The 16,950-nt window shown below is 42.6% G+C and overlaps 1 protein-coding gene across 4 annotated transcripts in view; it reads left to right on the forward strand.

Annotated features, from left to right (window-relative positions):
* The window catches only part of LOC106611587 (leucine-rich repeat and immunoglobulin-like domain-containing nogo receptor-interacting protein 2), a 467,988-nt gene that overhangs the window by 441,625 nt on the left and 9,413 nt on the right, over positions 1–16,950 (forward strand). Inside the window, exon 1 of one of the 4 annotated variants that reach the window (XM_014211961.2) lies at positions 15,476–15,522. The exons of the other annotated variants lie outside the window; for them this stretch is intronic. The gene's annotated coding sequence lies outside the window, so the exon portion shown is untranslated. Of the gene's footprint in view, positions 1–15,475; positions 15,523–16,950 lie in introns of those variants that run through there. 4 annotated transcript variants of the gene reach the window in all.

The raw sequence follows: 16,950 nt of genomic DNA on the forward strand, positions 1-16,950 counted from the left end.
TTCTCAAAGGTATTCATCTGAAGCAAAGAGCATCCCAGGTCATGAATTATTTAATAGTGAGTGACAGTGGGTTCCATTGCAATTCACTGGGGTGTACTTATCATCATAAGGTTTAGATGAGCCAAACATTTCATACTCTGTCTGCTGTGCTCTCCAAGTCTCTATCAGCTTTCACAAGAATAGTCATTTTCAGTGATCAAGTTGGCATACAAAATCTGCTGAAGTTGGATATCTCATTTTAAACAGATGCCTTGATGATTGCGAAAGACGCATCATGAGGAGTTTCACAGATTCCACAGAGCATAAACAAGTCTATGTGTTATGAAAGATGTCTTCTTTTTTTGTCTTGAAAAGCATCAACTTTTAATGTCAAAGTGCATAAATGTTTCTTAATCTATTGGTTTTCCACGTTGTATTTTACTAAGGCTTTATGAAAGGGGATTAACAGTGGAATGGTTGATTAAACATTAATAGATTCTTCATTAAATTAATCACCCACTGAATCTCCATTAATAGACATTGTATTTTTCTTTAGGATGCAACTGAATATTGAACAGCTGTGTTGTTGTTTTTGTGAGAGGGAGCACTGTGCACACTCAAGAGAGAAAGGAGAAAGAGCCGGAAGGAGAGAGTGAGAATGGAGAAATTGAGAGAAAGAGAGAGAGAGAGAGAGAGAGAGAGAGAGACCTGTGGTGGCCCATGGAATATACCGGTCAACTGCCTGAGGAGTGATCGCAATCTCCTGTAGCTGCTCTCTCACCTCTAGATTTCAATCTGATAAAAGCTACTTTGGCATTCACAAGCTCAGACAGTGAATAGGGCGGTCGGCCTGCATTATCAGATGGGCGCTATAGCAATATGAGCGTACATTTCGATGTAGTATCAGTCTGCGAGACAACGCTCAGCTGACCACCCTGAGGTCATCCCATAATCCAAGATGGCGTAGCAGTCAAACGACTTTGTCCTATCGTGTCCCTTGTATATATCTTTTTACATCTTTTTCTTCGCATATCTTTTTAAAATATTTTCCTAAACCTAAACTTCTAAATACTCTCCTGTAATCCGCCTCACCCAATGTGGCGTGGATCAGTTTTTTTTCTAAAGTATTTCTATTTACTTCGGATCTGGAATCCCTCAACTGAAGCTAGTCAGCTAACTTCCTACCAGCTATCAGTCAGCAATCCATTGCTAGCGGTCATCAGCTAACCTTTAGCTTGGAAAGCTCTCGCCAGTTCGAACAACGTGACTCAAACCAGAGCATAACGGACCTATTATTATTTTTATATTTTTTACCCCATATCCCCGGATTCCTACCGCAAACTCTGAACATTTTCATCTGGATCTTCGCAACTAGCTAACCGCAATCCCGGGTGACTACTCCTGGCTAGCGTTTCCATCCCGGAGCAAGCACCAATTAGCCTGAAGCTAGCCCGGCCCGGGCTCCTGTGCTACCACCGAAACCCACTCCTGGGCTACAATATCCGGACCCCTTCTACTGCCGGTACGGGACACGGAACCGCGCCGATCCTCTACGACTGGAATACCGACATAATCTGCTAGAGGATTCCAACAGGCCCATTCTGCTAACCGCAGACTACTAGCTACCTAGAGCTACTTGGAACCCTACTAATTCCACGACTGGTCTATTGACGTCACCACATGAAGAGGCGAAAACAGACTTACCCCCATCGCGACGTCCCCCAAAGGCTAACTTGCTAGCACCGGTCTGTTAACTGCTAGCTTGCTTACCCCGGTCTGCTAACTGCTAGCTTGCCTGCCCCGGTCCGCTAACTGCTAGCCCCAGTCTGCCAACTGCTTGCTTGCTAACCCGGTCTGCTAACTGCTAGCTTGCCAGCCCCGCTCTGTTAACTGCTAGCTTGCTTGCCCCGGTCTGCTAACTGCTAGCTTGCCTGCCCCGGTCTGCTAACTGCTAGCCCCAGTCTGCCAACTGCTTGCTTGCTAACCCGGTCTGCTAACTTCTAACTTGCCAGCCCCGGTCTGCTAACTGCTAGCTTGTTTAGCCCCGGCCTACTAACTGTTAGTATCAGCCTGCTAACTGTCTGAATCGCCGTGTCCCCAGTCAGCCCAACCACTCACTGGACCCATACGTTCACTTGGCTACATATGCCTCATCCATTACTGTCCTGGTTAGTGATTACTCTCTTATTTCACTGTAGAGCCTCTAGCCCTGCTCAATATGCCTTAACCAACCATGTTGATCCACCTCCTACATACGCGATGACATCACCTGGTTTAAACGTCTCAAGAGACTATATCTCTCTTATCATTACTCAATGCCAATGTACTCACATCCTACCTTACCTTTGTCTGTACACTATGTCTTGAATTTATGCTATCGTACCCAGAAACCTGCTCCTTTTACTCTTTGTTCCGAATGTGCTAGACGGCCAGTTCATATAGCCTTTAGCCGTATCCTTATCCTAATTCTCCTCTGTTCCTCTGGTGATGTGGAGGTTAATCCAGGTCCTGCAGTGCCTAGCTCCACTCCCACTCCCCAGGTGCTCTCATTTGTTGACTTCTGTAACAGTAAAAGCCTTGGTTTCATGCATGTTAACATTAGAAACCTACTCCCAAAGTTTGTTTTACTCACTGCTTTAGCACACTCTGCCAACCCGGATGTCTTAGCCGTGTCTGAATCCTGGCTTAGGAAGACCATCAAAAACCCTGAAATCTCCATCGCTAACTATAACATTTTCCGCCAAGATAGAACTGCCAAAGGGGGCGGTGTTGCAATCTACTGCAAAGATAGCCTGCAGAGTTCTGTATTACTATCCAAGTCTGTACCCAAACAATTCGAGCTTCTACTTCTAAAAATTCACCTTTCCAGAAACAAGTCTCTCACTGTTGCCGCTTGCTATAGACCTCCCTCTGCCCCCAGCTGTGCCCTCGATATCATATGTGAATTGATTTCCCCCATCTATCTTCTGAGCTCTTGCTACTAGGTGACCTAAACTGGGACATGCTTAACACCCCAGCCATCCTACAATCTAAGATTGATGCCTTCAATCTCACACAAATGATCAATGAACCTACCAGGTACAATCCCAAATCCATAAACACGGGCACCCTCATAGATGTCATCCTAACTAACTCGCCCTTCAAATACACCTCTGATGTTTTCAATCAAGATCTCAGCGATCACTGCCTCATTGCCTGCGACCCAAAAAATGTAGAACCAGACCTGTCTGCCCTTGACCAGCACAAAAACATCCTGTGGCGTTCTGCATTAGCATCGAATAGCCCCCGTGATATGCAACTTTTCAGGGAAGTTAGGAACAAATATACACAGGCAGTTAGAAAAGCTAAGGCTAGCTTTTTCAAACAGAAATTTGCATCCTGTAGTACTAACTCAAAAAAAGTTCTGGGACTGTAACGGTTGTCATCTGGAAAGGAGGACCAAAACGCAGCGGGTTGTATACTCATCTTCTTTTAATAGGCAAAATAAGGAAAACCAAACAAACACGTATACAAAAATAACAAAAATGATGAATGACGAAAATACAGTCTTGTCAGGCATAGACACGCAAAACAAGAGACAATCTCCCACAACACTACACCAAACAATTACCCATATATAGGACTCTCAATCAGAGGCAACGAGAAAGCACCTGCCTCCAATTGAGAGTCCAACCCCCCATTAACCTACACATAGAAATACACCAACCCAGAAAAAACATAGAAGTACAAAACATAGAACATAAACCAAAACCCGGAAATAATAAATCAAACGCCCTACTAAATAAACCACCACCCCGAACCACATAAAACAAATACCCTCTGCCACATCCTGACCAAACTACAATAACAAATAACCCTTATACTGGTCAGGACGTGACAGTACCCCCCCCCTAAAGGTGCATTCCCCGGATGCACCTCATAAATAAAATAAAAAATAAAAAAATAAAAAAAATCCCCCTAAACTAAAGGGAGGGAAGGGAGGGTGGCTGCCGTCACCGATGGCACTTGTGCTACACCCCCCCCCTCCCCAACCCACCTATACAGGAGGTGGTTCTGGCTCCGGCCTACTGTCCTCCAGAATGCAGACAGACTTGATTAGTTTCGGGCCGTAGGCAGACTCCCCTTGTTCCGGATCGTAGGCAGACCTCTTCCTTTCCACACTGTAGGCAGACTCATTAAATACATAGTTAATAATTTTTTGTTCCGGATCGTCAACTGACTTACTTAGTTCCGGGTTGCTGATAGACTCCTTTGGTTCCGGGTCATAGGCAGACTCACCCGGTTCCGGGTCATAGGCAGACTCACCCGGCTCCGGGTCATAGGCAGACTCACCCGGTTCCGGGTCATAGGCAGACTCACCCGGTTCCGGGTTGCAGGCAGACCCCTTCGGTTCCGGGTCACAGGCAGACCACTTCGGTTCTGGGTCATAGGTAGATTCCCTCGGTCCCGGGTCGCAGGCCAATTCCCTCGGTCCCGGGTCACAGGCAGACTCCCTCGGTTCCGGGTCGCAGGCAGACTCCCTCGGTTCCGGGTCGTAGGCAGACTCCCTCGGTTCCGGGTCGCAGGCAGACTCCCTCGGTTCCGGATCACAGGCAGTCTCCCTCGATTCCGGACTAGACACTGCTGCCGGATACTCTGGACTGCACACTGGTGCCGGATACTCTGGACTGCACACTGGTGCCGGATACTCTGGACTGCACACTGTTGCCGGATACTCTGGACTGCACACTGTTGCCGGATACTCTGGACTGCACACTGTTGCCGGATACTCTGGACCGCACACTGTTGCCGGATACTCTGGACCGCACACTGTTGCCAGATACTCTGGACTGCATACTGTTGCCGGATACTCTGGACTGCACACTATTGCCGAACTCTCGAGGCTGGGCTGACGCACTGGAACCCTGATGCGTGGTGCTGGTACTGGAGGTATCAGCCTGGGAACATGCACCTCAGGGCTAGTGCGGGGAGCGGGAACAGGATGAGTCGGACTGGGCTGACGCACTGGAAGCCTGATGCGTGGTGCTGGTACTGGAGGTATCAGCCTGGGAACACGCACCTCAGGGCTAGTGCAGGGAGCGGGAACAGGCCGAGTCGGACTGGGTTGACGGACTGGAAGCCTGATGCGTGGTGCTGGTACTAGAGGTATCAGCCTGGGAACACGCACCTCAGGGCTAGTGCGGGGAGCGGCAACAGGACGAGTCGGACTGGGCTGACGCACTGGAAGCCTGATGCGTGGTGCTGGTACTGGAGGTATCAGCCTGGGAACACGCACGTCAGGGCTAGTGCGGGGAGCAGGAACAGGACATACCGGACTGGGCTGACGCGCTGGAAGCCAGGTGCGTGGTGCTGGTACTGGACGTGCCAGACTAGGGGTTCGCACTTCAGGGCTAGTGCAGGGAGCGGGAACAGGACGAGTTGGACTGGGCTGACAAACTGGAGGCCTGGTGCGTGGTGCTGGTACTATCTTCACCAGACAGCTAGCATGCACCTTAGGACTAGTATAAAACTCTAACTCAGGTGATATCATTAGGACACGCTCTGTAGGGCGAATGTCATGCCTAATACACCAACACAGTAGCTCTCTCATCCTTTTCTCTTCCAATTTTCCCATCAATTCCTTTATAGTCTCTGTTTCTCTCACGTCCAATTTTACCCCGACTAGCTCTGGTTCCATCCTCGGCTCCACTGATCTGTCCGTGTGCCCCCCCCAAAAAAATTATTGGGGCTGCCTCTCCGGTTTCCTTGCCAGGCGTGTTCCCCGGTAGCGTTCCCGGTCCTCACTAGACTTCCTCCATGGGCCCTCTCCGGCCAGAATCTGCTCCCACGTCCATTTCTCCCGCCAGTCCATGTCGAAATGCCTTTGCTCCTTACTCCGCTGCTTGGTCCATTTGTGGTGGGTGATTCTGTAACGGTTGTCGTCTGGAAAGGAGGACCAAAACGCAGCTGGTTGTATACTCATCTTCTTTTAATAGGCAAAAGAAGGAAAACCAAACAAACACGTATACAAAAATAACAAAAATGATGAACGACGAAAATACAGTCTTGTCAGGCATAGACACGCAAAACAAGAGACAATCTCCCACAAACGCTAAACCAAACACATACCCATATATAGGACTCTTAATCAGAGGCAACGAGAAAGCACCTGCCTCCAATTGAGAGTCCAACCCCCCATTAACCTAAACATAGAACTACACCAACCCAGAAAGAACATAGAAGTACAAAACATAGAACATAAACCAAAACCCGGAAATAATAACTAACTAGACTAAACATAGAAATACGTTAACAATGAACAGTGCCCAAAAATCCCGGAATACATAAATCAAATACCCTTCTACAAAAACACCACCCCGAACCACATAAAACAAATACCCTCTGCCACGTCCTGACCAAACTACAATAACAAATAACCCTTATACTGGTCAGGACGTGACAGTAAGTTACTAGCTAGCATTAAACTTATCTTATAAAAACAATCAATCAATCATAATCACTAGTTAACTACACATGGTTGATGATATTACTAGTTTATCTAGCCTGTCCTGCGTTGCATATAATCGCTTAGGTACACATTGCTCCAGCCATAAACATCAAAGCCTTTCTTAAAATCAATACACAAGTATATATTTTTAAACCTGCATAATTTAGTTAATATTGCCTGCTAACATGAATTTCTTTTAACTAGGGAAAATGTGTCACTTCTCTTGCAAACAGAGTCAGGGTATATGCAGCAGTTTGAGCCGCCTGGCTTGTTGCGAACTGTGAAGACTATTTCTTCCTATCAAAGACAGCCGACTTCGCCAAACGGGGATGATTTAACAAAAGCGCATTTGCAAAAAAAGCACAATCGTTGCACGACTGTACCTAACCATAAAAATCAATGCCTTTTTTAAAATCAATACACAGAAGTATATATTTTTAAACCTGCATATTTAGCTAAATGAAATCCAGGTTAGCAGGCAATATTAACCAGGTGAAATTGTGTCATGTTGCGTTCATTGCACGCAGTCAGGGTATATGCAACACTTTGGGTAATTTGTCAGAATCTTACGTAATTATGACATAACACTGAATGTTGTGCAATGTAACAGGAATAACGTTTTGTTTTCGAGATGATAGTTTCCGGATTCGACCATATTAATGACCTAAGGCTCGTGTTTCTGTGTGTTATTATGTTATAATTAAGTCTATGATTTGATAGAGCAGTCTGACTGAGCGGTGGTAGGCAGCAGCAGGCTCGTAAGCATTCATTCAAAATAGCACTTTCGTGCGTTTTGCCAGCAGCCCTTCGCAATGCATTGCGCTGTTTATAACTTCAAGCCTATCCACTCCTGAGATTAGGCTGGTGTAACCAATGTGAAATGGCTAGCTAGTTAGCCGGGTGCGCACTAATATCGTTTCAAACGTCACTCGATCTGAGACTTGGAGTAGTTTTTTCAATTCCTCTACATAGGTAACGCTGCTTCGAGGGTGGCTGTTGTCGATGTGTTCCTGGTTCAAGCCCAGTTAGGAGCGAGCAGAGGGACGGAAGCTATACTGTTACACTGGCAATACTAAAGTGCCTATAAGAACATCCAATAGTCAAAGGTATATGAAATACAAATCGTATAGAGAGAAATAGTCCTATAATTCCTATAATAACTACAACCTAAAACATCTTACCTGGGAATATTGAAGACTCATGTTAAAAGGAACCACCAGCTTTCATATGTTCTCATGTTCTGAGCAAGGAACTTAAACGTTAGCTTTTTTACATGGCACATATTGCACTTTTACTTTCTTCTCCAACACTTTGTTTTTGCATTATTTAAATCAAATTGAACATGTTTCATTATTTATTTGAGGCTAAATTGATTTTATTGACGTATTATATTAAGTTAAAATAAGTGTTCATTCAGTATTGTTGTAATTGTCATTATTACAAATAAATAAATAAATAAATCGGGCGATTAATCGGTATCGGCCCCTTTTTTAGTCCTCCAATCGGTATCGGTATCGGCGTTAAAAAAACCCATAATCGGCCGACCTCTACTCTGGACGGCTCTGACTTAGAATACGTGGACAACTACATATACCTGGGTGTCTGGTTAGACTGTAAACTCTCCTTCCAGACTCACATTAAGCATCTCCAATCCAAAATTAAATCTAGAATCGGCTTCCTATATCGCAACAAAGCATCCTTCACTCATGCTGCCAAACATACCCTCGTAAAACTGACCATCCTACTGATCCTCGACTTTGGTAATGTCATCTATAAAATAGCCTCCAACACTCTACTCAACAAACTGGATGCAGTCTATCACAGTGCCATCCATTTTGTCACCAAAGCCCCATACACTACCCACCATTGCGACCTGTACGCTCTCGTTGGTTGGCCCTCGCTTCATACTCGTCTCCAAACCCACTGGCTACAGGTTATCTACAAGTCTCTGCTAGGTAAAGCCCCGCCTTATCTCAGCTCACTGGTCATCATAGCAGCACCCACCCATAGCAGACGCTCCAGCAGGTATATCTCACTGGTCACCCCCAAAGCCAATTCCTCCTTTGGTCGTCTTTCCTTCCAGATCTCTGCTGCCAATGACTGGAATGAACTGCAAAAATCTCTGAAGCTGGACACTCATATCTCCCTCACTAACTTTAAGCACCAGCTGTCAGAGCAGCACACAGATCACTGCACCTATGCATAGCCCATCTGTAAACAGCCCATCTATCTACCTCATCCCCATACTGTATTTATTTATTTAACTTTCTCCTTTGCACCCCAGTATCTCTACTTGCACATTCATCTTCTGCACATCTACCATTGCAGTGTTTAATTGCTATATTGTAATTACTTCGCCACCATGGCCTATTTATTGCCTTAACTTACCTCATTTGCACTCACTGTATATAGACTTTTTGTTTTCTTTTGTTCTACTGTATTATTGACTGTATGTTTTGTTTATTCCATGTGTAACTCTGTATTGTTGAATGTGTCGAATTGCTATGCTTTATCTTGTCCAGGTCGCAGTTGCAAATGAGAACTTGTTCTCAACTAGCCTACCTGGTTAAAACAAAGATGAAATAAAATGTAAAAAAGACACGAGAGCCAAAAGCGTTCAGGAAGAATGTGAAAACACTATGGTGAAGTCATGCCACATACTGTAGGCTATTGCACATGTTGGGCAGGATGGCAATGTGTGTTGGTTGTGACTGCGCAAGTAAAAGGATGAACACTCTGGCACGTCATGGTTGCTCATCCATTACGGAAAAAAAACAAGTTTTCTTTCATGTCATCACGTGATCTTATGTGCAGTTAATGTGATAACATGTGACGTCATCAGTGGCTGTTGGTGCTGTTTAATGAGGGAGGACAATATTTTTTAATGCGCATATCGGATGACTGTCATTCATATTCCATTCACCAGCTCAATGAACAGTAATGTTGATAAGTTTAGGCTACTCCATGATGCTAAAATGTTCCCTATGCCCTTCATGAGGTGGCTACAAAATAGACTATGAATGAAAGTTTACAACGTAGGTGCAGAGGTCAAGAGAAATTTGAGTAATCAAGGTGACATACATTGGCACATGCAATATCACCTTACAGGGTGTAATCATTTGTCCAACAGTTGCAAACAAAAGTTTCTATTGGACAAATTCAGGTATGTTTATTCCGGTTTCGTTCAGTTTGCTTCCATTTAAGAAATATTTTAACAGAATCGTCCAAATGAATACACCCCTGATCACACTCAAACACAGTTCACGTTCATCCCTTTGATCGTTGTATAATTCCTTCTCACGTCTATTCGCTCTCCTTTACTCACTTTTTCCCTTTGCTTGTTGACTTCAGTGCACAACACATCAGCTGTCTGCGACCAGGCAAAAAAACACTTCCAAGCAAAACCTTCATATTATAACCGCTAACCGCTACACACAGCCTACATTCGTTGTCACCATATTACTTTCCCCTTACGAGGCAGGAGAAGAAGACAAAAATGTATGTTACCAATTGAATGACATCTATTGCAGGATAAATCAACATTAAAGTTTACATCGCTGGCCATATATGGATGTAAAATTTTACTTTATGGGTTTGTTATGTAGGCTTCTTCTTCTAAGCCAGGTATCCCAAACTGGGGTACGCCATCAGGGGTATGCCAAATAAAAATGTGATTCATATAAACATTTTTAAAAAACAGTACATCAAACAGTACATTTATATTTTCCTCTTTTTTCGCCTGAGTAGCCTCGTTTCACTGCCAAAAATTAAATTTAACCATCTAGTGTTCAGCGAAATAACAACACAAAGTCAAATACAGGTAGCCTAGTCAAATAATTAACATCCAATCACATTAACCGTTACTCTCTCGCGGGAAACCTTCACTCTTGCGCTGACATTTAGAAACGAAACATGAAAATTTTTAAAATAAGCCATGGGAGTTTTTTGAGCTTGAATAAAGCCGACTTTTGAGTAGCAACAGATACCATTAATAAGAAGGGGCAAGAAGCCTCTAATATGGTGAGCTACTGAGTGGCTAGGACAGACAAGCCCCATACTATTGTGGAGGACTTAATTCTTCCTGCTGCCGTGGATATGGCTGGGACAATGCTGGGGTGAAAAGTCCAAAATAAACTATACAGAAAAGCAGGAGATGTTTTGAAACAATTACTGCTTTGCAAACAAGCCAGTGAATTATATGCGTTACAGCTGGATGAGTCAACAGACGTGGCGGGCCTGGCACAGCTCCTGGTATATGTCAGTTATGTTTATGGGGGGTCAATTAAGGAAGACATCCTATTCTGCAAACCACTGGAAACTAGGACAACATGAGAGGATATTTTTAAAGTACTTGACAGCTTTGTGACATCAAATGGACTTTGGTGGTCAAGATGTGTTGGTATCTGTACTGATGGTGCAAAAGCCATGACAGGGAGACATAGTGGAGTGGTAATGCAAGTGCAAGCAGTTGCTCCTGATGCCACTTAAGTACACTGCAGCATCCACGAGAGGCTCTTGCTGCCAAGGGAATGCCTGACAGCTTGAAATACGTTTTGGAAACTACAGTGAAAATGGTTAACTTTGTTAAAGCAAGGCCCTTGAATTCTCTGGTATTTTCTGCATTATACAATGATATTGGCAGCGATCATAAAATGCTTTTACAATATACAGAAGTGCGCTGGTTATCAAGGGGCAAAGTATTGACGCGTTTTTTTTTAAATTGAGAGACGAGCTTAAAGATATCTTTACTGACCATAATTTTCACTTGTCTGACCGCTTGTGTGATGATGTGTTTCTCACATGACTGGCCTATCTGGGTGATGTTTTTTCTCACCTGAATGATCTGAATCTAGGATTACAGTGACTCTCCGCAACTATATTCAATGTGCGGGACAAAATTGAGGCTATGATTAAGAAGTTGGAGCTCTTTTCTGTCTGCATTAACAAGGACAACACACAGGTCTTTCCATCATTGTATGATTTTTTTGTGTGCAAATTAACTCAAGCTTACGGACATTTTCAAATGTGATATAGCGGACGACACAAACAACTGGATTCGTTATCCCTTTCATGCCCTACCTTCAGTCCACTTACCGATATCTGAACAAGAGAGCCTCATCGAAATTGCAACAAGCGGATCTGTGAAAATTGAATTTAATCAGAAGCCACTGCCAGATGTCTAGATTGGGATGCGCTCAGAGTATTCTGCCTTGGAAAATCGTGCTGTTAAGACACTGATGCCCTTTGCAACCATGTACCTATTTGAGAGTGGATTCTCGGCCCTCACTAGCATGAAAACTAAATACAGGCACAGACTGTGTGTGAGAAATTAGTTGACTCTCTCCAATACAACCCAACATTGCAGAGTTATGTGCATCCTGTCAAGCACACAATTCTCATTAGCCTGTGTTGAGTTATTCAAAATTTTCGATGAACAAATAAGGTTTTATATGTAAGTTGGCTAAATAACAGCAAAATTATTTATTATTATTATATTATTATTTGTGCCCTGGTCCTATAAGAGCTCTTTGTCACTACTCACGATTGTGACAAAACTCCCACTAATTTTTATGTTTAATAAATGTATCGAAGTGTGTGTGTGTGGCATGCTTACAATGATGGCAAAAACAACATTTGAGAGTGTGCTGACCCTGGTGCTAGAGGGGGTACACAGCTGGAAGTTGAATGTTTGAATAGGTACGGGACTATAAACAGTTTGGGAACCACTGTTCTAATTCCATCGCTTTCTACTACATATAATAATACGATGAAATTATATCTTTACATTAAAAACCAAAGTCTATGAGAATTCAAGTCATTTCAATAAATGTTATAACCCTTGATCTTCAAGAATAGGACTTGGAAATATGAAAGAATAGATTAGCCAAACTGTTTTACATGAGCATAACCCCAAAACTAAGGACCTATTAGCCAGCCCTACGCTGTTGTTTATGATTTTGTTGTCATGGAGGACTGATTGGGCTCATTGATTTGAGTTGAAAAATAAATGCAGTGCTCACAGAATGGCATGCTTTGAGCACTACTGAAAATGCTAGTTACATGTGAAAAATGAATGCCATAAGCTGCATTTGATATAGGCCTATTGTTTACCTTTTTGTTGGTGACACTTTGATATCTTGAAACAATAAAATAACGGTCGCCCCGCCTCTGTTTTGGTAAAAAGCTCAGGGATGGGCCTAGAGAAATGTAACTACTCTCAGATTAATAGACAGAGTTATGGATGCATGGACTGACCAGCCATGAAATCAAAATTATTGTTTCAACAGGCTATACAGTGTTTCTTTTACAATTACAAAGTTTACCAACATTGGAGAAAAACAAGCTCATATTTTAGGTTCTCATGGAGTGTGACAGTTGAACAAAGCTCATGAGGATATTATAAATTATATTCAAGAATGAATATACACAGTACCAGTCAAAAGTTTGGACACACCTACTCATTCAAGGATTTTTCTTTATTTTCACTATTTCCTACACTGTAGAATAATAGTGAAGACATCAAAACTAAGAAATAATACATATAGAATCATGTAGTAACCAAAAAAGTGTTAAACAAATCTAAATATAATTTACATTCGAGATTCTTCAAAGTAGCCACACTCTTCACACTCTTGGCATTCTCTTCACCAGCTTCATGAGTTAGTCACTTGGAATGCATTTCAATTAACAGGTGTGCCTTGTTAAAAGTTAATTTGTGGAATTTCATTCCTTCTTAATGCATTTGAGCCAATCAGTTGTGCTGTGACAAGGTAGGGTTGGTATACAGAAGATAGCTCTATTTGCTTAAAGACCAAGTCCCATATTATGGCAAGAACAGCTCAAATACGCAAAGAGAAACGACAGTCTATCTCTCCTTTAAGACAAGAAGTTCAGTCAGTCCAGAATATTTCAAGAAAGTCTCTTTAAGTGAAGTTGCAAAAACCGTCAAGCATTATGATGAAACTGTCTCTCATGAGGACCGCCACAGGAAAGGAAGACCCAGAGATACCTCTGCTGCAGTGGGTAAGTCATTAGAGTTAACTGCACCTCAGACTGCAGCCCAAATAAATGCTTCAGAGAGTTCAAGTAACAGACACATCTCAACATCAATTGCTCAGAGGAGATTGCGTGAATTAGTCATTCATGGTCGAATTGCTGAAAAGAAACCACTGCTAAAGGACACCAATAATAAGAAGAGACTTGCCTGGGCCACGAAACACGAGCAATAGACAATAGACCTAAGTCCAAATTTGAGATCTTTGTTTCCAACAGCCGTGTCTTTGTGAGATGCAGAGTAGGTGAACATATGATCACCGCATGTGTGTTTCCCACTGTGAAGCATGGAAAAGGTGTGATGGTGTGGGGGTACTTTGCTGGTGACTCTGTCAATGATTTATTTAGAATTCAATGTACACCGACTCAACAGCCAGTGTAATCCCGTGGCGCGTTATTCAAATACCTTAGAAATGCTATTACTTCAATTTCTCAAACATATGACTATTTTACACCATTTTAAAGACAAGACTCTCGGTAATCTAACCACACTGTCCGATTTCAAAAAGGCTTTACAACGAAAGCAAAACATGAGATTATGTCAGCAGAGTACACAGCCAGAAATAATCAGACACCCATTTTTCAAGCTAGCATATAATGTCACATAAACCCAAACCACAGCTAAATGCAGCACTAACCTTTGATGATCTTCATCAGATGACAATCCTAGGACATTATTTTATACAATACATGCATGTTTTGTTCAATCAAGTTCATATTTATATCAAAAACCAGCTTTTTACATTAGCATGTGACTAGCATGTGACTAGCATTCCCACCGAACACTGCCGGTGAATTTACTAAATTACTCACGATAAACGTTCACAAAAAACATAACAATTATTTTAAGAATTATAGATACAGAACTCCTCTATGCACTCGATATGTCCGATTTTAAAATAGCTTTTCGGTGAAAGCACATTTTGCAATATTCTCAGTAGATAGCTCGGCATCACAGGGCTAGCTATTTAGACACCCAGCAAGTTTAGCACTCACCAAAGTCAGATTTACTATAAGAAAAATGTTATTACCTTTGCTGTTCTTCGTCAGAATGCACTCCCAGGACTTCTACTTCAATAACAAATGTTGGTTTGGTCCCAAATAATCCATTGTTATATCCAAATAGCGGTGTTTTGTTCGTGCGTTCAAGACACTATCCGAAAGGGTAAATAAGGGTGATGAGCATGGCGCATTTCGTGACAAAAAAAATCTAAATATTCCATTACCGTACTTCGAAGCATGTCAACCGCTGTTTAAAATCCATTTTTATGCCATTTTTCTCGTAAAAAAAAGCGATAATATTCCGACCGGGAAAGCCTGTATACGTACAAAGAGAGAGAAAATAAATACATCTCGTGCCCTCGTGCACGAGCGTGAGTCTCAGAGTACTCTGACCAGCCACTATCCAAACGCGATAATGTGTTTCAGCCAGAGGCTGCCTCGATATCATTCAGCTTTTTCCCGGGTTCTGAGAGCCTATGGGAGCCGTAGGAAGTGTCACGTTATGGCAAAGATCCTCAGTCTTCAATAAAAAGAGCCAAGATGAACAACAACTTGTCAGAGAGGGCGCTTCCTGTTTGGAATCTTCTCAGGTTTTTGCCTGCCATATGAGTTCTGTTATACTCACAGACACCATTCAAAGAGTTTTAGAAACTTTAGGGTGTTTTCTATCCAAAGACAATAATTATATGCATATTCTAGTTACTGGGCAGGAGTAGTAACCAGATTAAATTGGGTACGTTTTTTATCCGGCCGTGTCAATACTGCCCCCTAGCCCTAACAGGTTAACCAGCATGGCTACCACAGCATTCTGCAGCAATATACCATCCCATCTGGTTTGCGCTTAGTGGGACTATCATTTGTTTTTCAACAGGACAATGACCCAAAGCACACCTCCAGGCTGTGTAAGGACTATTTGAACAAGAAGGAGAGTGACGGAGTGCTGCATCAGATGACCTGGCCTCCACAATCACCTGACCTCAACCCAATTGAGATGGTTTGGGGTGAGTTGGACCGCAGAGTGAAGGAAACAAAAGTGTGCATTCAATTGGCTCTCCTGTGAAGTAGTGACACGGGACATACACCTAGTTTCCTGAAACTAGTCACATATGTGACTGACTGGCTCAAATCGTTTTTATGTAGCAAAATTTGAAATTTTATTTTTTACGTTGGATAAAAGTAGAGACTCAGAGCTACAAAATGATATATCATACACTGCATTTTTGAGGAACAATGGGAAAGTAATTCTGCTTTGAAAGTTTTGAGAAAATTACCTTTCAATGTTTTGGTACCTACTGGAGAGATCTCCTTTGTCTACACCCATTCAGCACCCTCTTAAGCCTGCCCCATCCATCTCTTTAAGGATTCACATGTGAGGTCATGTGCTAAAAAGTGAGTAGTGTAGTAAAGATTAAGACTAAAAGTGGTAAAAGTAGTAGTCTACAATAAGGGAAAAAACAGGTAAACAGAAAAAACATATTTTATAAATATTAGATGATGCTTACCCAGACACACTTGTCTAAATGTATGGGTCATGTGAAAGAAACTCTATAACCTCCAGCCACATCTTGCCAAGTGGATGGTCTCTACAGAAGGTGTAAAAGGTACAGCCAAATGGTTCCTTGCATAGTAGCAATATCAGAAATAGATATTGTTAATATATATAAAATAATATACTGTATGTACAAGAAAAATCTCAGTAACAATATCAGTGATCAATAAGGTAGTTGTATACATACAATCAGGGGTAAAGTGGCTGAGCAGCAGGATAAAAAATAATAATAGTAGCAGCAATATATGGCGTGTGTGTTAGGAGAGAGTCATCTGAATAGAGGCACTGCAGATAGTGCTGATGACTGGTCTGTCCGAACCACACATGAACAAAGGAATCTAAATCCGGAGAGTCTTCTTCTGTTCTGCCCTTGACTTTGGTGCAGGGAATGTGATGTCCATAGCCTCTTCGTCGCAAAACTGCCTGATCTTCTCAAAAACATACGTTTGTCTAGCTGTGTCCAGTCCAGGTGTTGCTTGTACAGACAGACCATCTATGGGAGGAAGGATGTCAGCGTTATGCTCCTTGGCGACAACAACACCAGGCTTCAGAGCATCAAAGCTGTAAAACAGGAAATAACCAAAAACATGTAGAAGACATTACAACCTTGCACAACATAAATGTACCTCTCAAGTTTAGATAAGAAGAATAACCTCATACAATGCAATGAAAATTATATTCAAAATTATATTCATCGATTCCTTGTAGAGACACCACCCTGCTGCTTTTGTCACATGGGATGGCAGCATCTTTCCACCAAAGTGTTTGTGTCCTGGTAATACTTTTGCATAATCCTCTGCGTAGTTGTTGATGAAGTTCACCACACGCTGCAGATCCTCATGCTTCAGGTGACTACAGCTCAGCATTCAACACCATAGTA

The sequence above is a fragment of the Salmo salar genome, chromosome ssa09, assembly GCF_905237065.1.
Source record: "Salmo salar chromosome ssa09, Ssal_v3.1, whole genome shotgun sequence".
Classification (NCBI taxonomy): Eukaryota; Metazoa; Chordata; class Actinopteri; order Salmoniformes; family Salmonidae; genus Salmo; species Salmo salar.